The sequence below is a fragment of the Mandrillus leucophaeus genome, unplaced genomic scaffold, assembly GCF_000951045.1.
Source record: "Mandrillus leucophaeus isolate KB7577 unplaced genomic scaffold, Mleu.le_1.0 Scaffold211, whole genome shotgun sequence".
NCBI classification, from domain to species: domain Eukaryota; kingdom Metazoa; phylum Chordata; class Mammalia; order Primates; family Cercopithecidae; genus Mandrillus; species Mandrillus leucophaeus.
Window position 1 is genome coordinate 4,362,616 of NW_012102155.1, and position 20,830 is coordinate 4,383,445.

The 20,830-nt window shown below is 44.5% G+C and overlaps 1 protein-coding gene across 1 annotated transcript in view; it reads left to right on the plus strand.

Moving 5' to 3' along the window:
• Nucleotides 1-292: 292 nt before the first annotated feature.
• LOC105539931 (ubiquitin carboxyl-terminal hydrolase 13-like) overlaps nt 293-20,830 on the plus strand; it is a 67,884-nt gene continuing 47,346 nt past the window's right edge. Inside the window, exon 1 of the mRNA XM_011980390.1 lies at nt 293-344. The gene's annotated coding sequence lies outside the window, so the exon portion shown is untranslated. The remainder of the gene's footprint in view (nt 345-20,830) is intronic.

The window sequence follows — 20,830 nt, forward strand, 5'->3', positions numbered from 1 at the left end:
GTAAGTGAGGCGCCTCGGGGGAGGGTCGCGGGGCCGGCGGCCTGCGGCACGTGAAGCCGGGGGAGAAGATGCGCAGTGGCGGCTGGGGACCTCTTCTCTTTCTCTGGGCGGCAGAATTGGCTCAGGAGCACTGCAGTTCGGCAGACAGTGAGCGCCCCAGGGCTGCTGCAGCCGAGGACTGGTGGCTTCGCTCCTCCAGCCTCCCCAGGCTGGAAGGGCCCAATTCCCAGCAGCTTGCACACAGCCCTGCCGCCGTTTAAAGATAGATGAGGTCCAAGAGTTCGCTGTTCCGAACTGCACGTTGCAGATCGTTTGCGTCCTCCCCGGAGCAGAGCGCAGGGCGGGTAGGTGGACGGGATGATTCCCCCACACCCCCGGACACACAGCCCTTCCTTTTCTGGGACCACTTGCTTTGCTCAGGGATCCCCACTCCTGGACAATTCTGATTTGCTCTCTGAGCTTTTCTTCTACCACTTCCCATTTCACCCTACTCCTTTTCTTGCCTTTAGAATGTCAGGGCCGGGCGCGGTGGCTCACGTCTGTAATACCAGCACTTTAAGAGGCGGAGGCGGGCGGATCGCCTGAGGTCAGGAGTTCGAGACCAGCCTGGCTAATATGGCGAAACCCCGTCTTTACTTAAAAAACCCCAAAAATTAGCCGGGTGTGGTGGCGGGCGCCTGTAGTCCCAGCTACTCGGGAGGCTGAGGCTTGAGAATCTCTTGAACCGGGAAGGAGGAGGCTGTAGTGAGCCGAGATCGCGCCACTGTCCTCCAGCCTGGGCGACAGAGCGAGACTCCGTCTCAAAAAAAAAAATAAAAAAAAAAAATAAAAAAAAGGCAGACGAAACCTTCCGGTGCCTCCAATCGGGCAGCAGAAATAGGGGATCTACTGGATTGTGATGGTTTTCTTAAGCCTTCCCCCCTTACCCTTCTAAATGAGTCACTTGGACTGACATGCTCAAGTATAAATTATTAAAAGTTCAATCCCGAGTCGTGACCTCGGAGAATGGAGGAGGAAGCTGAGAGGGATCGCCGCCTTCTACCCGGGGCGGTTGGTGGTGGTTTTCACCTGGTTCTATGTGAATGTGTGAGAAGCAGCAGGAAGGTGAATGTCCCTTTCAAAAGTCAAAATAGGCTTCTAAGTGACTCAGCTGTCTGGCGTTTATCATGTCTTTTTGAGGACCAAGTTATTTTTATCCACCCACTTTAGATCTCATATGTCACCCGGCAGATCTCAATGCATTGGAAGGCGCATGGATTGGATTGACCGAGGCAGGTCTCGCAATTGTCCAATACCTTTGATTCATAGTATGTGGAGTATTGTCAGAGGGGAAAAGAAAAGTCCAAATGAGCGGCAACATTTCCAAAGTTTCCTTTATTATCTGTGGGTTGATTTTGGCTGGCTGCAAAGCATTTTTGCTCGATACACATTGGAGTATCAGAGTTAGTATCCTCTCTGTGACATTAGTTTTTTTATTTATGGTAATTACATATCATTTGAGGGATAAAACCTAACTTATTTTTTGACTGCTTACTTTTTTTTATTTCGAAAAGATCTACAGAGTGGAATGTGACAATTGGCAGTCCTTTCTTAATAAGTTATCCATAAATTATTTGAAAATGCCATTTTCAGATTGTATGGCCAGTGTTGGGCAGTTCCTAAAGTTGGAGAGGGATAATAGTGGTAACTAACCTAAGCAATTGACAGACCGTTACCTCCATGAGGAAGAAAGTGGCTTAAGTCTTTTAGGATAGCATGACATGGAAAGTGGGTCAAATGACTTTCCCCATGTTTGATTTGGGCTCTTCTTCAAATTCTGTTTACAAACTTTGCTCTGGGAAGTTTTTGCTGCATAATGTAGTGGATAGCAGGTGTGGAAAAAAAGGCTGTTTTAATTCACTTCCACAAATAGTTATTGGGAGCTTACTGTGTGTGTTTCTAGAATGTTACTATTCTAGAAACATCTCGTCCAGTGTAGACTGATGATTTCAGTCACATCATAGCAGTTCCTTGCGGGAGACTGGGATTAATTTACAAGGCTGATGAATCAGTATATTTCATTATCTATGTTTCAGGGGAGGAAGGGAAGGAAGGTTTGATAATATTTATCTTAAAACACAGTGCTTGATAATGAGAAGTTTTTTTTTTTTTTTTGAGATAGATTTTTGCTCTTGTTGCCCAGGCTGAAGTGCAATGGCATGATCTCAGCTCACTGCAACCTCCGCCTCCTGGAGTCAAGCGATTCTCCTGCCTCAGCCTCCCAAGTAGTTGGGATTACAGGCGTGTGCCAACACACCAGGCTAGTTTTGTATTTTTAGTAGAGACAGGGTTTGGCCATGTTGGTTAGGCTGGTCTCGAACTTCTTACCTCAAGTGATCCACTCACTTTGGCCTCCCAAAGTACTGGTATTACAGGCATGAGCCACTGCAACCAGCCAGTATTTTGTTATGGTATGTAACACTACACTGTGAGTCCAATAAGGGTTTCTTCAGCACGTACTATGTGCCATCTCATACATGCATGACTGTAAGGACCGTAGAGAGCAAAATCCATTAGTGCTAAACACACCAGAAACTTTAATCCACAAGCGCCATGGGATGTCTTAGGGAAAAGGCCAAAACCAGCTGAGTGGAAAAAAAAATCATCCCTGCATTGGTTACTTTTGAAAAAGGTTATGTACAAAGATGGCTAGAAAATAAGGGAGATCAATATTCCAGGCCAGGGAAATTATGTGTGCAGAGGAGATATAAAGTGTGAATATTTCCCACTAATTTGCCTGTAATGTATTTGGAATAAAAAGATACATTTGGCAAGTAGCAAGAAGTGAGGTAGAACCAAGTAAAGAGTAGACGATGGGGGCCTTGAATCTGGAAAACATTTGGTCTTGATTTTATATGGTCAGTTACGGAAAGCTATTCTTGGTCATGTGATTTAAAGTGATGTTGGAGAAAGACTGTGAATCAACAAATCTTTGTGATGTACCTACCCTGTCTGAGGCACTGTCTATAGACCTTTGCCATTCTTCACCTTTGTGGGATACGAGTAGTGTATTAGTATCTCTCTTCTCTTCTTCCTACCTCCTAGGGCTTAACACAGAGCAGATGCTCAATAACAGCTATTTTGGGATGAGTGAGAATTTGTTTTTCACCTACATCTTTGATTTCGTCCTGGGCCCACCCTTCCGCCTTGACGTGTAGATTCACCTCTCCATGGTTTGGTTCATTGTGCAAGGTCTGTAATGCACCTTCCCAGTGGAGCTTCTTTTCAAGACTGAATTCAAGTGGTTCTGGCTCTATGAATCATTTCCATATTGCCTCCCACTAGACCCCGTAAGCACTCCTGTCTAACCCCCAGCGACATGTTCACGTGCTTGTCTCTGCCTTTGAGTGTGACCTTCCTGGAGAGTGGAGACTTTGTGTTATTCCCAGCAGCTGGTCTAGCATCTGGTATATATACCACGAACTTAGTGAATGCTTTGGAAATGTATGAATTCCATGGAGTTACAGGCTCTGCACATGGTGAGGATAAAACATATGGGAAATGTTGAGAAAGGAATCAGGGGGATTATCACATAGAATGTGATGACTTCATTGTGGGGGGCAAATGTGAAGGAGAGAGCCCAGACTGGCAGTGTTTGAATCCTATCTCTGTCACCCAGTGTGTAACTTCTCTGAGCCCCAGTTTCTCCATCTGTAAAATGGAGACAATAACAACCTAACTCAGAAGGTTGTTTTGTGGATTACATAAATTAATACATAAAGTGTGTCTGACCAATTAGTAATCACATTCACATTTGCTTTAAAAAAGGAGGAAAGGCCAGGTGAGGTGACTCACACCTGTAATCCCAGCACTTTGGGAGGCCAAGGCAGGTGGATCACCTGAGGTCAGGAGTTCGAGACCAGCCTGGCCAATGTGGTAAAACCCCGTCTCTCCTAAAAACACAAAAATTAGCTGGGCATGGTGGTGCACACCTGTAATCCCAGCTACTGGGGAGTAGGGGTTGGGGGAGTGCTGAGGCAGGAGAATTGCTTGAACTCCAGAGGTGGAGGTTGCAGTGAGCCGAGACTGCGCCACTGCACTCCAGCCTGGGCAACAGAGTGAGACTCCGTCTCAAAAAAAAATAAAAAATAATAAAAAAATTAAAAAATAAAAAAGGAGGAAAGAGAGAAGAATAGAAGGAAGTAAAAATAAAGCAAAATAGTCAGTCATGACCGGGTGTGGTGGCTCATGCCTGTAATCCTAGCACTTTGGGAGGCCGAGGCAGACAGATCATGACATCAAGAGATCAAGACCATCCTGGCCAACATGGTGAAACTCCATCTCTACTAAAAAAAAATCCAAAAATTCTAAAATTATCGATTAGAACTCTGTCTAAAAGAAAAAAAAAAAAAGAGAGAAAGAAAAAGAGTTAATCACAAATTGTAAGCCCAAGAGTCTGGTTGTCAGGGGTTATGTAGGAAGTTTTGTGTGCTTAAGTGGAGGAGGGATGTCTTGGTTCACACTTCTGCTTGTAAGCCTCCCTGGATCAGCATGGAAATCTCCTCTCATCTCTTTGGTTGTTGAGCTGCTCATTTATCTGGATGTACTTTGGTCCTGTGTCTCTTCAGTTTCCAGGTGGTCATTTCCAGTGAGGCGAGTCTCTGGCTTGTCCATGTGTAAGACTCATTTCCTTTTCTTTCTCAGCCTCCCAAGTGGCTGGGATTACAGATGCCCGCGATCGCGCCTGGCTACTTTTTTGTATTTTTAGTAGAGATGGGATTTCACTATGTTGGCCAGGCTGGTCTTGAACTCCTGACCTCGTGATCCACCCACCTTGGCCTCCCAAAGTGCTGGGATTATAGGTGGGAGCCACCGCACCAGGCCAACTCATTTCCTTTTCTAAGACCACCTTCCTCTTGTGATCATTTTTCTGGGCTCTCTCTCAACCTTCACCTTCTGCTTCAGACTTCATCCTTTCCTTTGAATGCCTGCATTACGTAGTCTGTGTCATGCAGCACAACGGCTCTAGTCTGTCCTCATGGTTTGCTCTCTTGTGCTAATTTTGCCCCCCTGCCCACTTGCATTGTAAGTGGAGCTGTTTATGCCTTCTCTTAGCTTGGGTCAACTGAAAATGAGGAGGCTTAGACAAGGCAGTTTATTTTGGAAAGTTATCCCAGGGAACAGAAGTGGAATTATGAGCAAGAGAATAGTGACAAAGAGAAAGAAAGAAAGAAAGTCATTCCGAGAATGAGTATGGAACTGGCTTCCACAGTGGGCAGCTAGAGCTAAACCTCACTGAGGACTCCCTGGGTAACTGCAGAGTGTGCCTCAGAATTGTCCACTTGAGATGGAGCAGAGGGGAGTACAGTATTTATCCACTGACTCCCATCCCCCATTGGTCAAGGTTTGTTCTAGGGGTGGAGAAGCCCTCACTCTTCCAAGTCTGTATTTGTAGGCACTGAGTCTGCAAATGGGAAGTATTTTGACAGGCTGAGCAGGACCAGCAGCAGCTGAGAAGCAAGAGGTCCTCAGTGCAGCTGAGGCTACGACTGTTGGGCCGCACCTGCATGACAATCAGCTGCCCACAGTGGCTGAACCAAAAAGGTGACTGGAGGGGATATGAGACTCAGCATAAATGGTTGCCCCTTACCCCCACCTCTTCTTCCCTTCTCTCATCAGGACTGGTTTGTAAGAAGGAACTTTTTTCCCATTTTTGGAAGTTCTGAGATGGCTCAGTAATATTGAGATGTCACTGTTGGTTCTTTGTCTTCCTGGGAGTCTTTGGAAAACTCTGATGACAGGGACCTAGTGGGAGTGGCTGGTTTAGATATCCACCAGGAAAGACTTTGAGATCTCCATCTACTTGTGGGAACACTTCATGTTAGGGGCTCAGTGAATCTTTCTGTCTTTCTGTCCTTTCTTCCACAAGTATTTATTGATGTGCCTGGTATTCTTTCAGGCAGTGCCAGTAATAATAATGACATCTCACATGTATATAGAGCAGTTTTCAAAGTGTGCTCCCTGAACCAGCAGCACTAGCATGTCTTGGGGACTGCTAATTCTTGGGTCCCACCCCAGACCTTCTGAAACAGAATATCTGGGGGTGAGGGTGTAGCAGTCTGTGTGTTAATAAGCAATTTGGGTGATTCTGAAACATGCCAAAGTTTGAGACCTAGTGATAGGGCACTTACTAGGTGCCATGCATCATTCCAAGCCTTCTCATTATTGCATATATTATTATACATATATGAACTCATTATTTAATCATCACAACAAACCTATGTTTTATACTGTTACCATTTTGCAGATGAGGAAACTCAAGTACAAAGATCACACAGAGAGCAAGTGGTAGAGCTGGGATATGAATCCGGATTGTCTGACTCTAGAATCTGTTTAAAACCATTTTGGCTAGGTGTGGTGGCTCACACCTATAATCCCAGCACTTTGGGAGGTGGAGGCGGGCGGATCACCTGAGGTCAGGAGTTTGAGACTAGCCTTGCCAACATGGCAAAACGCCGTCTCTACTAAAAATACAAAAATTAGCCAGGCGTGGTGGCTGGTGCGTGTAGTCCTAGCTACTCGGGAGGCTGAAACGGGGAGAATCACTTGAATCTGGGGGGCAGAGGTTGCAGTGAGCCAAGATCCTGCCATTCCACTCCAGCCTGGGCGACGGAGTGAGACTCTGTCTCAAAAGACAAACAAACAAAACATTTTAACTTGTTTTAATTGTACAATTCAGTGGTGTTAAATTACATTTGCATTGAAACATTTTAACTTGTTTTAATTGTACAATTAGTGGCATTAAATTACATTCGCATTGCTGTGTAACTATCACTACGCATTGTTGTGGAAATATCACTACTGTCGATCTCAAGTTTTTCATCTTTCCAAACTGAAACTCTGTATTTATTTGACAATAAACCCTCATTTCTCCCTTCTAGCCCCTTGTAATGTCCATTCAACTTTCTGTCCCTGTGAATTTGCTTATTCTAGGCACTTTATACAAGTGGAATTACACAGTATTTGTCCTTTTGTGTCTGGCTTATTTCATTTAGCATAATGTTATCAAGGTTCAGTGTTGTAGCACATATCCGAATTTCCTTCCTTCTTAAGGCTGAATAATATTCCATCATATATATGTACATGTATTACATTTTATTTGTCCATTCACCTGTTAATGGACATCGGGTTGTTTCTACCTTTTGACTGTTGTGAATAAAGCTGCTTCAATTGTTGGTGTACAAGTATTTGTTTGAGTCCCTGTAGATTCTCTGCATTTTACCATTGTACTATGCACGTTGCCTTGCAGGCAAGGAGACTTCCCATCATAATGCTTACTTGCAGGGAGAAAAAAAAGTTAATTTAGGATCTCTGAGGAAAACTCTTCCTCCTAATGGATAAACTGATACGAGGTAGTAAAGCAAAATTTAGGAGCAGACAGACATTTTTTCCACTTTGAAGATACAAACTTAAAGTAGATCTTATTAGTTTCACATGTCAAAAGTTTCCTTCCAAAAGCAACTAGCTGAAAAGTTGTTCTCAAGCAGTGATTCTCAAGCTTTCTGACCTCTTTATACGCTTAAACATTTTTGAGAACCACAAAAACCTTTTGTGTGATGTCTGCTGCTATTTACCATACTAGAAATTAAAACTGAGAAAAATTTAAAACAATTCGAACAATTACATTCTATTAGCTTTCGAAATGATGTCATTGCATGTCATGTAGCCTTGAAAAAATGCCACTGTATGCTGTGAGAGAATGAGAGAGAGAAAGGCAAGTAACTTCATGTTATGATAATAGTTTTGACCTCCCAAATTACTTAAAGACTCTGGGGTGTCACAGGGTTACCAGGCCTTACTTTGGAAACCAAAGTTCTAGAGTTTAGGTAACAAGATATAACCGCTTATTCTAGTTACATACCTCACCTGAAATGTAGCTTTTATGGGTTCACATTAAATTATTGTCTTAATTTTAGCTCAAGCATAGATGTCATATGTTGCATGCACATTCTTTTTGAAGCAAATTAAAATTTAGAGAATTTGATCGACACTTTTTGAAAAAATTAGAGCTACTTGAGCTGGGAATTGACTATTTCATAGATAGGAATTTTTTTTTATTCTCTGAACTGTGAGTTTCATTGTAGGGTGACCTGGCTGGGCTGTTTATTTGGGGAAGCTTAAATGTTAGTGTCTTAATTTTTTTTTTTTTTTCCTTTGGCTACCAGTTAGGAGACTATTCTGATCTCTTGTCTGGAAAATATAGGCCTGTCTGCCAATATTCAGGGAACTGAGTGGGAGCAGAGGGTGAAGGTGGTCCCCCCATCTGGGTATTGGATACCAGCTGGATAGTGCCTGTAGGTTCTCAGCTGTGTCTGTGCTTTGCTAAGCTTCTCCCATCATTGCAGGGGCTGGCTCCTGGACATTGCATTTCCCAGAGTCTCTTGGTGGTAAGATTCTGATATTGATTTTTCCAGTAAGAGATTTAGAAGGCAAAAAAGAAATAGAAAACAGCCACTTTCCTATTGCAACTGTGGCACCTGGTCGATCTGAGGTTTTCCTAGCAGCATCTGAGTGTCCTTTTGGGACACAGTTAGCTCAGTGGTGGGGGATCTGACGTCATCTGTGCAGTTTCTTGTGACACTTGCACATCCTGATTTCCTGAACATAGGCAGTGATTTCTCTGACTATGGCTCTCACTGCCCTTCCCATGATTTTTTAAGCTTTTAATTTCCTGTATCAAATCTCTTCCTGCCTGTAATACCTAGAATAGCATCTATTTTCTGACCAAATCTGGACTGATACGCATACATTCTCTTAGTCCCCATGTTCGTGATGGTGCCCCTATTCTTAACTAAGCCCATTCTTCCCCAGCGCTGAAACCTTTGTTTTCATCTGCTTTAGAGAATCATTCTCCAGTTCTTTGCCAGGAAGGAGAGGAACGTCTGGGAGTGGAGGTGAGATTTGGGGCTCTGATGGCTACATAGAAACTCTTTTTCTTTATTTTAGCTCCTACTTCACCCCATCATCCAGAGTTATCTTGAACTGCCAGTTCTGGAGTCTTTTGGGCATTCTGGGGTGAAGATCAGGTTGGATCTTGGCTTTCCCTGCTGCTGGCCTAGGATTCAGCTCTGTCGCCATCTTAGTCTTTTAGCATTCATTTAGTCCAGCTTTCCAGACTTTAGTGCTATAGCTTATGTCTTTAAAAAATCCCTTTGCTGTCCTTTGATTGGGGTTTCAGAAAAGAGTGAAATGGATGTCTTTGTGTCATTTGCCCTGTGTACCCTAAAATCCTGCTTTTCTAAAATCATAATCAAGAAGTCACTTGCTGTCCCAGTAGTTCATTACCTTTAAAGTTGTACCATTTTTAGAGCTTTGGAATGTGAGAGATGATGCTGATCCTGCCAGGAAGACGTTTTGGAAAAGTTCACGTTCTCTGCTCATTTTGAATCTGGACATCTGTGCAACTCTGAATTCTCTTTTTCCTCCCCTGCATTCCTCTTCCTATGGACTGGAGCTCAGTTAAAGGAGCGGCCATCCATTTTAGTGCCCCAGATTGAGAGATGTATGGTATCATCCATTCTACCTCCCTCTCGCTCTTTTTATTTCTTAAATTGTGATAAAATAAATACATATAACATAAACTTTACCATGTTAACCATTTTAAAATGTACAGTTCAGTGGCATTGAAGTACATTCACACTGTTTTGCAATTATCACCACTGTCTTCAGAATTCTTTTCATCTTGCAAAATAGAAACTCTGTACCCATTAAACAATGACTCCCTGTTCTCCCCTTTTCTCAGCCTCTGACAGCCACCATTCAACTTTTTGTCTCTCAGATTTGACCACTCTAGGTACTTTATGCAAGTGGAATCATGCAATATTTGTCCTTTTTGACTGACTCATTTCACTTGGCATAATGTCCTCAAGGTTAATCCATGTTGTTGTGTCAGTTTTCTTTCAGGATAATATCCCATTGTGTGTATACACCGCATCTTGTTTATCCAGTCATCTATCAGGGACACTGTGTTGCTTCCACCTTTTGGCTCCTGTGAATCGTGCTGCTATGAACATGGCTATCTCACTGTCTCTTTTAGCATCACATCCCATTAATCACCAAATTCTGGTATATCCTCCTCTTACCCTTGCATTGCTAAGGCTCAGGCCCTCATCCTTTATTGCCTGGACTGTTGCAGAAGCTTCCTAACAACCACCTTGCTTTCCCTTCCAGTCTGTCACACTGCACTCTCAGATTTTTTAAAAAATAGAGGTCTGATCATGTCATTTTCCTGCCTTGAAATCCTCAATGGTGCCATTCAGACTTTTCTAACATGGCACATCACCTCAGTTTATCCAAAGCTGTTGATCCAGCTTTCCTGACCTCTGCTTACTTTCTTTCTGTCCCAAAGGACTTTCTATTCTCTAGGTGCTCCGTGCTCTTGCCCCTCCATGTGCTTGCTCATGCTCTTGCATTGACCTGGAATGCATTCTCTCACCCTTCAGCTCCCTGAAAAGCCCTGTTGGTCCTTTAAAGCCAGCTCAGGTGTTCTCTGTGAGGACTCCTCCCATCCTCATAAGCTGAGTTAGATATCTGTTTTCCTTTGGTTTCACTTTCTACATCTTTGTCATGGGTGGGATACAGATTGTGGGGATGTGGAATAGCTGAGGTCTTGGAGAATTAAAAGGAAAAGAGTAGAGAACTAAAAACCACACAATTTGTGAACCTGTGCCATTAAGGCTGTATCTTTTCTGATTTTCTTTTTTTTTTTTAATGGAGTCTCGCTCTGTTGCCCAGGCTGGAGTGCAGTGGCATGATCTTGGCTCGCTGCAACCTCCGCCTCCCGGGTTCAAGCTGGGATTACAGGCGTGTGCCACCATGCCCAGCTATTTTTTTTGTATTTTTACTAGGGACAGTGTTTCACCATATTGGTCAGGTTGGTCTGGAACTCCTGACCTCAAATGATCCGCCCGCCTCAGCCTCCCAAAGTGCTGGGATTACAGGCATGAGCCACCGCACCCAGCTGCCAATATGGTATTTTCATGTTATCTTATTATCTGAAGCATCATAGGTTTGACCCTTGAAAAGCCAGGGAAAAGTGTCTTGGGTACTTGCTGAGTGTTATTTGTGTTGTGGTTCTAGGGTGCTTGGTAAAAGATCCCACACTGGGCCGCTCAGGGAGATGACAAAAGGACTGGGATCTATGATTGCAGATCAGGCCTCTGTCTGGTCTGTTCAGTATTGTGGTGATCAGTTAGGACTCCCCTTGTTCCCACGCACAGGGAAGATGTGAACACGAACATCTATTTTTAGGGCTAGAACAACAGGACAGTGTAACAATGACAAGAATGTAATGAATCTGAATATGCCTCTGGACAGAGCTGTTGCTTGAGGTGCGGGATAGGATGTACCTCATGTGGTAAGATTAAAAAGGAAAGACCATGCACGGTGGTTCACGCCTATAATCCCAGTACTTTGGGAGGCCGAGGTCGGCGGATCACCTGAGGTCAGGAGTTCAAGATCAGCCTGGCCACCATGGTGAAACTCCGTCTCTACTAAAAATACAAAACTTAGCCTGGCATGGTGGCAGGCACCTGTAATCCCAGCTACTCAGGAGGCTAAGGCAGGATAATCGCTTGAACCCAGGAGGTGGAGTTTGCAGCGAGCCATGATCATGCCATTGCACTCCAGCCCGGGCAACAGAGTAAGACCTTGTCTCAAAAGAAAAAAAAAAGATTAAAAAGGAAACATTCTGCTTTGTGTTAATTAGCAAGTGTTAATACTGACTTATGGCTTACTGTGCACTCTGCGCTGCAGGAAGTATTATAGGGGGAGAGAGGGTGTAAGTGGGAGGGAAACAGAGGACCATGGCAGAGAAGAGTGTGACATGGATCTCTATCATAGTGGAGTGTGTATGCTAATTTCAAGTGTCCATTATGCAAAGTCTGGCATGAGGACGTAACCGCTTGAGCTAACTCCAATCCGTCAAGTGTCTATTATGAATCAAATACTATGCCAGGCACTTTTATGTACGTCATCTCATTTAATTATGATAGTAATTGGCTTACATGTTATAGTTACGATTTTGCCCCTGTTTTACAGATGAGGAATGGAGAGTCAGAGAGGTTAGGTAATTTCTTCAAGGATTTGTTCAAAGATGGCTTCATGACAGAGTTGGTCTTTAAACCCTGATGAGTCATGAAGTTAGACCCTGCAGCACTTACAGGATATTTAAGGCTTTTCTTTTTTTTGAGACAGAGTCTTGCTGTGTCGCCCAGGCTGGAGTGCAGTGGTGTGATCTCGGCTCACTGCCACCTCCGCCTCCCCAGTTCGAGTGAGTCTTGTGCCTCAGCCTCCTGAGTAGCTGGGACCACAGGCATGCACCACTTTGCCCAGCTAATTTTTGTATTTTCAGTAGAGATAGGGTTTCTCCATGTTGGTCAGGGCGTTCTTGAACTCCTGACCTCAAGTAATCTGCCTGCCTTGGCTTCTCAAAGTGTGGGATTACAGGCATGAGCCACTGCACCCAGCTGGATATTTAAGCTTTAAACAGTGTGGTGCTTAAAATTTGTGAGAGGAGATTTTAGACCTGGGAATAATCAACAAAGTCTAGAAGAGTTACTGGCCTGGACAACTGGATGGAATCCAAAGAGGCAGCACTTTGGAGGGGAAGGGTGAACAAAGGTATGGAATTGGGACCAACTTGACTTGCATGTGAGACAGTAAAAATTGTCTTATGGAAGAGAAGATTCCTGGGGAGACTGGAAAGCAAAGTTGAATCTTCTGTGGGATGTAAAAGAGGTTGGTCTTGATAAGGTTAGACCTGAGGGACCAGCCAATTATGAGCAAGGGAACAGCATGGGGATGGTTGTCCTCTGGTGCTACTGTTCTGGAAGTGGAATGAGGAATAGGTGGGGGTGGCTACAGGAAGCAGGGTTGAAAGTAATTCACATATTGTATCCTTTGTGTAAAGCTGCTGAATTGCTCCTTTGGAGGTGCCATTTGGGGCAGGTTCTGCCATTGAGTGTCCAGCCTGTTCTTTGGAAGAAGCCTCAGTTGGTGTGAATTCTCTCTCTAGGTCCCCAGTTTTATTGCTGGACACAAGCTGATTAGGACAAGTGGGCTGTGAGGGCCCCTATCTTGCAGCTCCTTCACCAGTGTCTCGAAGCCCAGCACCTTGGGTCTTGCCACTGTTTTTGTCAGGGAGCTGTCAATCTGGAGTGGCCACTTCCCAGGGACTCCAGCTGTCCTTTTGCATTTGGGGAGTGGAGCTGGCAAAGCCTGCTGAAACCTCTCTCCTGCCCCTCAGGAAAGCTTGGCAGGGTACCTGGTGCAGGCTGCTTACTTGAGTGGGGCTGCCCTCCTTTGCCTGTCCCTCCTGCTTTCCTTGAATGAAACAGTCTTGAAAAAAAGAGAAACTGCTCTTTTCCCCAGGCCCCCACGAGAGCGAGCGTGTGCTTGCCGACAGCCGCCCACCTGGCTCCTGTCACCAAAACGACATCTGCTTCTCAGTAGCACCAGGCAGCCCGCAGGGGGCTAGACTGGCCTGGGCTCAAATCCACCTCCACTTACTACTTAGCAGCCATGTGACTTCAACAAATGCTTGAATGTCACTGAATTCCTGTGAGCCTTGGTTTCCCCCTTTGTAGTGCCTTACCTTGCAGGGTTGTTGTAATCACAGCTGTCCATTCAACCTATCTTATTGCTGTCCTCTCTGGAACTCTCCCCTCCCTAGCTCTCACTTTTAAGCTAGTGGATATGTAGCAGAGGTACTTGCCCTTTTATTAGTGGTTTAATGAGAGGTTCCCTTCGAGAAGATGAAATGGCATTTATGGAGTCTTAGGGTTGCCGAAGAGAGACTTCTTTTACTTGGTAATTCTGCGTAAGGCGCTACTCAACAGTGAAAGCTTTTGCTGGCCTCTTTGATGGAGACTCTGTTCTGGGCCATTGTTCATACTCAAATTCAGATCCGAGGGATGGGCTTTTATGGGTTAGCCTGGAAATTCAATCTTCGTGTTTATCAGGGGGATTTCATCCTGAAGAAAACCATCACTTTTAAAAAATAAAATAAAAATAGGAAATGACTATAAAAGGTGTACTGTTGACAAGGTGGTTTCACATTTTCTTTTTGTGTGTAAGCTGGGGACTGCTGCAGGTGCCCAGTTCACTGTGTTCGTATGCTGATGGTTTCCATGTTACCCATTTGTCCTGAGAGTATTGTAGTAGTTCAACTTCGTGCCCTGCCTCTGGCCTTCCCCAGCTGCGGTGGGGTCAGTATCCTCATTGCTCAAAATACCCAGAGGAATGATCCTTTTTTTTTTTTTGCGACAGAGTTTTGCTCTTCTTGTCCAGTTTGGAGTGCAATGGAGCGATCTCGGCTCACTGCAACCTCTGTCTCCTGGGTTCAAGTGATTATTCTGCCTCAGCCTCCCGAGTAGCTGGGATTACAGGCATGCATCACCACACCTGGCTAATTTTTATATTTTTAGTAGAGATGGGATTTCTCCATGTTGGTCAGACTGGTCTTGAACTCACAGCCTCAGGTGATCCGCCCGCTTTGGCCTCTCAAAGTGCTGGGATTACAGGCATGAACCACCATGCCCGGCTGCTTCAGTTTTATACTTATCAAAAAAGTTGATAAATGATGCCTCAGTAGAACACTAAATTTATAGTGTAGTCAAAACTTAGTTGTTCAGACTCTGCCTTTATCTGTGCAGGACCAGGCTGTACAGCTCTAATGCATAGGAGTCCTCTGCAGAAAGGGAGACACTCAAAGTCAGAGCAAGCTGGAGGAATCATTACTGCATTAACATTTCAACATTTATTTATTTATATATTTTTTTTAGAGATGGGATCTCGCTGTGCTGCCCAGGCTGGCATCGATCTCCTGGGCTCAAGTGGTCCTCCCACCTCAGTCTTTTGAGTAGCTGGGACTACAGGTGTGCACCACCATGCCTGCTGCTGGATTAGTATTTCCGTTTTTTTCTTAACATTTCATGGCCACAGATGTTTTATCAGTGTTTAGCAGCAAGGTCAATACTCTCTTGGGATTACATGCCTTTGTTCTTTCCTACCTAGTTTATGTGGACACATTTATTTCACTGAATCTGCTGTTGAAACCAAGATTTTAGATTTTGCAACTATTGTATTCTGGTAATTTTGTTTTACTGGTGACCTGTTTGATTATTCCCTGCTAGCCAGCCTATTTTCTTTCTTTCTCTGTTTATTTGTTTTTTGAAACGAAGTCTCACTCTGTTGTCCAGGCTAGAGTGCAGTGGTGTGATCTTGGCTCACTGCAACCTTGACCTCCTGGGCTCAAGCAGTTCGCCTGCCTTGGCCTCCCAAAGTGCTGAGATTACAGGCATGAGCCACTGTATCCAGCCCTATTTTCTGATAATGCTTTTCTCCATTGTATTTCCCCCTTCTGTGTGTTGCATGCTTGCCACCCTTGATCTGGAATCTTGTTTTACTTTCTTATTGCTCACTTGCTTCTTACCTATGAGTGCTTAATTTGCTCATTTGCTTCTTGTTTATGGGTGCTTAATTTTTGCAATTTAAAACTCTTGTCTGGTTTGCTCTAGAAGCGAGAATATACTGGAGATCTGTGCTCTGGTTATTGGAACACTCATGTCTGTCATTCGGACATGGAAGTAAGTACCTGAGAGGTTGAATTAATAGGTAGGTGGTTGCTTGATGAAAGCAAAAGTTGGGCAGAGACAGGAGGGTGCTCTTATGTACTCAGTAATGAATCAGAACCATTAGGAGTTGTCCTCACTTCCACCCTTTTCCACATGCCTCTACACCTAATCCATCTCCTGGGCTAGTGTGCTCTATCCTAAAATTATATCCTGGCTGGGCACAGTGGCTCACGCCTCTAATCCCAGCACTTTGGGAGGCCAAGGCGGGCAGATCACCTGAGGTCAGGAGTTTGAGACCAGCCTAGCCAACATGGTGAAACCCCATCTCTAATAAAAATACAAAAATTAGCCGGTGTGGTGGCACACGTCTGTGGTCCCAGCTACTGGGGACGCTGAGGCACGAGGATCTCTTGAACTCGGGAGGCAGAGGTGCAGTAAGCTGAGATCACGCCACTGGACTCCAGCCTGGGCTAAAGGGCAAGACTCCATCTCAAAAACAAACAAACAAACAAATGAAAAAAATAAATAAATAAAATACAATAATATCCTGACACTGCCCATTTCCCTGTCTCTGCTGTCAGCCCCCTTCCCTCTTTCTCCTGTCACCTTCCCCAGGCTAAGCCACCATCTGGCCTTGTTTAGACAAAGGCTGTCTAAAAGAGCTTTCTGAGATGATGGAATTATTCTGTGTCTGAGCTGTCCAATAGGGTAGCCACTAGCCATCTTTGGCTGTTGAGCACTTGAAATTGGCCAGTGTGGTAGAGGAACTGAAGTTTTAATTTAACTTAATTTAAATTTAAATATTCACATATGGCTAGTGGCTACCATATTAGACAGTGTGGGTCTAGACTATACAGTAGCCTCTCAACTGCATATTCTCTTGACCCTCCCCCCGCCATAATTCTTCCACAGTAGCCAGAGTGATCTTTGAAAAATGTAGATGAGATCATGGCACTTCTCACTTTAGAAGCCTCCAGTGGCTTTGCTTCTGCCCAGTGTGCACCCAGCTCTCCCCTGGCGTGCAAGGCTTTCTTGAGCTGACCTTTGCAGCCCTCTCCTTCTGTACTGTCACCACCTTTTTCTCATGCTTCTCCAGCACCTGGCTGGCTTTCTATCCTTCAAAGCAGTAGCCAAGCTTTTTTTGGAGTTGGGACCTTTGCACATGCTTTTGCATCTGGAGAGGGTACTCTTCCTTCTTTGCTTGCCTGACTACTCATCATCTTTGAAGTCTCAGCCTCCTAGAGACAACCCTGTCTCCTGTCTGTATAAAGACCCCAATCCTCAGGCTCGTCTTATCACTGCTGGGAATTATCTTTGATGTCTCTTTCTTGCTTGTTGCCTGTCTCTTTTTACTAGGATGTAAATGTCATTAGGGCATCACCCTTGCTGGGTCTCTGATGTCTTGCATTGAGGGACTGAACACACTCCTTCTGCCCTTCACCCCCATGGCCTTCTTTTGCCTCTAGAGAAGACATCACAGCCTCACTCTCATGGCTTCTTTTCCATTCTCCACATTGACCACCCCCTTCTGTAAACATGAGTGGCAGCCAACTAGAGTACAGTGTTCCCGATTAGTTTCATTTTTCCCAGTTGTAATCACAGTCTCATTTGCCTCCCTGAGGTTACACTCCTTATCACCTCTATTTTACTTGTTCCCGAATTTCCTCAGCTGCAGATCTCAAGGTAATCTCTTATTAATCTCAAATTATTGGCCAGGCACAGTGGCTCATGCCTGCAATCCAACAATTTTTTTATTTTGTTTTGAGACAGAGTCTTGCTCTGTCGCCCAGGCTGGAGTGCAGTGGCGTGATCTCGGCTCACTGCAACCTCTGCCTCCTGGGTTCCAGAGATTCTTCTGCCTCAGCCTCCTGAGTAGCTGGGATTACAGTTGTGTGCCACCACGCCCGGGTAATTTTTGTATTTTTATTGGAGATGGGGTTTCACCATGCTGGCCAGGCTGCTCTCGAACTCCTGACCTCAGGTGATCTGCCTGTCTCGGCCTCACAAAGTGCTGGGATTACAGGCGTGAGTCATTCTGCCTGGCCAATCCCAGTACCTTCGGAGGCTAAGGTGGGTGGATTACTTGAGATCAGGAATTAGAGACCAGCCTGGACAACATGGCAAAACCCCGTCTCTACTAAAAATACAAAAATTAGCCAGGCGTGGTGGTGGACACCAGTAATCCCAGCTACTTGGGAGGCTGAGGCAGGAGAATCCCTTGAACCTGGGAGGCAGAAGTTGAAGTGAGCTGAGATTGCTCCACTGCATTTCAGCCTGGGCGATAGAGTGAGACTCTCTCAAAGATAAAAAATAAAAATCTCAAGTTATTGCCACCACGCTTTACTTTGAGTAGTGGAAATGTACAGCCCCCATAAAGCTGTGTGGTTGGGAAGCCAGGTTGAGAAAAGGGAGCATATCTAAATACATTCAGTTAAAAAACTTTTATTTGTATTTTAATTAAAAAATGAATCTATGTTCCTGAAGAGAAATTAAAAAATGCCAGAAGAGAATCGGAAGAAAACAGATTCCCACATTGTCTCCCCATGCTGAGATAACATCATATGCCAGGAAGAGTGTGCATGTCACGTATATTATAACAGCATACACAGTGTTTTGTTACCTGCTTTCCTCACCCAAAATTACCATGTGCATATTTTTTCTATCAGTAAATAGTCATCCACAAGTCAATTTCAAATAGCTGAAGAGTGTTACATTTCATGGAGGTACCATAAATTATTAAGCAAATCTGTTCTTGGGCATTTGGGTTGCTTTTTTTTTTTTTACAATTACAAGCAGCTCATTTGGTTAATTTTTTTTCCTGTCTGCTCTTTTTTGAGTCAATGTTCTAGAAAATATTGTGTTCTGGTCTTCTTGGCCTTCCTTTTCCAAGGGTGTGTGAGTCACCGTCTTCCCGTGGTGTTAGTATGTGATTTGTCCTGGCGTGGATTTGTTGTGACTCCATCTACCTACATTATGTTTCTCTTTGCAGCAATGACCGCTTGTTTTCCACAGGAGACACTGTTCTGTAGTTATAAAAACAAGTGTTATGCAGGGACTGTGTTTCCTGAGCGCGTTGCTCACATAAACTCACGCTCCCTTCCTGTCTTCCAGTGGGAAGGCTGGTTGCCAAGAAAACATCATCGTAAACAAAGTTCTCTGAACACCTACCGATTGACAATGTAGTGTATTTTTATTTAAAATGACTGTTCACTTGCTACTCTGAAACATGTTGCAACCTTGACCTTTATATTTGCCACCATTTTAACATTCTTTTAAACGGCAGGCAATGTAAAAATAAGTGACTTTGTCTTTGATGTTACTTCTGAATAGCACATAGAGTGATACAATATAAAGTAGTAAATGAATGGCTTAGGTATATACTGTATGTATATTGAAATGCATTGAAGACAGGATTTAAACAATACATGGGGCTTCTAATGCTGCTCCTTTTTTCTTTTTTCTTTTCTTTTCCTTTTTTTCCGAGAAGGTGTCTCACTCTGTTGCCAGACTGGAGTGCAATAGTGTGATCTCAGCTCACTGCAATCTCTGCCTCTCGGGTTCAAGCAATTCCCCTGCCTCAGCCTCCTGAGTAGCTAGGACTACAGATGCACACCACCATGCCCGGATAATTTTTTGTATTTTAGTAGAGACAGGGTTTCACCATGTTGGCCAGGATGGACTTGATCTCCTGACCTGCTTCCCAAAGTGCTGGGATCACAAGCGTGAGCCTCCGTGCTCGGCCAATGCTGCTTCTTTCTTACTGTTTGATTGTGGGGCTGGAGAAGTTAAGGGAAATCATTATAGAGCCCTGTGCAGTATTTCTTGACTTTCTTGTGATTTTGGATGTCAAAGTCTTGCATCTTGGTCAAGTTTCTGGTTAGTGCATCATAAAAATGATCATTAGAATCCATTTAGCTTAAGATTGTGCACAGAACTGCACTTTGGTCATTCTGGGCTGGGTGTCCTCTGAGCACAGGAGGCAGGTAGGATCCAAGGTGGGATGGGGGTGCAGAGAAGGCAGCCACTTTCCTGAAGAACCCATGTGAGACTGGCTTGGTTACAGTAGGTGGGAGGGCTGGGGCAGTGGGGTTCAAGTGTCCAGGGTGCTAAGAGTGACTTCAGCCAAACAAACCTGAAAAGCTAGAATTTCTGCTGGTGCCTCCGGCTGTTTATCTATGCGTGGCCATGAGTTTTATTTTGAGAATTCCCATTGTTTAGTCATGCCAGAGGCTTTAAGTGGAACCTGTGCTGTGAAGCATTTTAAATTCAGATCAGAAGGGCACTGAGGAACAGTTTGAGAGAGAGAGACCAAATAACAAATAGTGAAGACAAAAACTATCATTCATCCTACAAAAGTTTGTTCAGTCCTGCCCTGTAGCAGGTACTGTTTTTGGGATTCAGTGGTGAATATGACACAGTTTTCCTGCCCCATGCCCTGTACCAGGTACTATTTTTAGGATTTAGCAATAAATGATACAATTTTTCTGCCTTCAAGGAGCAAATGTATATTTCAGCTTCTGAAGGTACTGGCGACAAACTGAAGGAAGCTTGGGTTTCCCATAGCGATAGATTTCAATGAGCATGACACTGATTGTGAAATGAAAGTAGATTTAGGGTCAAGGACTGTCAGAACAGGGGCTGAGCTGGGAGATGTGGGAGTAGTTCCTAGGCAGAGACTGACAGAGTGTGGGGTCTGGGAAGCGCCTACAGTGAGGAGGCATTGATGGGGCTACTGTAAAGGCTGCAGGCCTGACCTCGTGTCCTGAAAGTCTTTTAAATAATGCTTTCCTGGTGGGTGAGACACTCTTAGACTTGGGCCGAGTTCACCTAGCCCTAGACAAGTGCTACCTAAAGTATGTCAGCTGACTGGGCTGAGAGATGAGTACAGCACTGAGAGTAGTGTTTCGAGATTTTTTTCTTTCTTTCTTTTTTTTTTTTTTCTTGAGATGCAGTTTTGCCCTTGTTGCCCAGGTTGGAGTGCAATGCCACGATCTTGGCTCACTGCAGCCTCTGCCTCCCGGGTTCAAGTGATTCTCCTGCCTCAGCCTTCCTGGGTAGCTGGGATTACAGGCATGTGCCACTACGCCAGGCTAATTTTGTATTTTTAGTGGAGACAGGGGTTTCTCCATGTTGGCCAGGTTGGTCTTGAACTCCTGACCTCAGGTGATTCGCCCGCCTTGGCCTCCCAAAGTGGTGGGATTAACAGGCGTGAGCCA